Genomic DNA, 773 nt, shown 5'->3' with positions numbered 1-773 from the left:
AAAACCAGAATGTGGACTTTGTCATCTAAAGTAGGAGAACTGTTGTAGTCAGGATCCGTTTCAAACAAGTGACATTTGGGGTTGAACTGGGAAAAAAATGGAAAATCACTTAAACCCTTTTCCACGATACAGTTTCACAGATTGTGTCTGAATGAAGATGTCATACCCTGTAACCTTCTTTTACATGTCCACTCATGGCAAGTTTGATGTCTTCCACAAGAATTCCTCCCTCAGCGCCCCTCTCCAGGCCCATGGTGTCATTGAATGCAAAAGGATAAAAGGTTCTTGGATTTTCTCTGTGAATTTTATATGTCCTGTACTGTGAATGTAAAAAAAAAGTGTTTATAATGTCATATACTAAAGACCCTAAACAGTTTTCAGATTAATATTTACACACTAGTTGTACCGACTTTTTTCACTCTTTTTATAGTTTATTGTCTACAAAACAGTTACCACTGCAATGCGCTCCTGTAGTCATAGAAAACCTCAAAGGAAATGAGAGTGTTTTCATGCAAGCATCTAACAGCAACTATTATAAGAATAGATACATCCTCATACATACTGCATTAGTGAAACTGACACCAGAGGTTGCGTCTGCTGAAGCTCGAGTTGCGATTTTGCCTCTTAAAGTACTGTCCACAGAGTTGATGAAGCTGGACTTTCCAGCACCTGGTGGTCCATAAAGCATAATTCTGAGATGCTGGACATCTTTGTGAGGCTTGTAATCTCTGACAAGCTGCAGGTCTCGGTCTCGCTCTTTTTCACTGTTCATT

The sequence above is a fragment of the Pundamilia nyererei genome, unplaced genomic scaffold (assembly GCF_000239375.1).
Source record: "Pundamilia nyererei isolate P.nyererei 1_Seehausen unplaced genomic scaffold, PunNye1.0 scaffold00276, whole genome shotgun sequence".
Taxonomy (NCBI): domain Eukaryota; kingdom Metazoa; phylum Chordata; class Actinopteri; order Cichliformes; family Cichlidae; genus Pundamilia; species Pundamilia nyererei.
The sequence above is the reverse complement of the archived record's forward strand: the minus strand, read 5'-3'. Positions refer to the sequence as shown.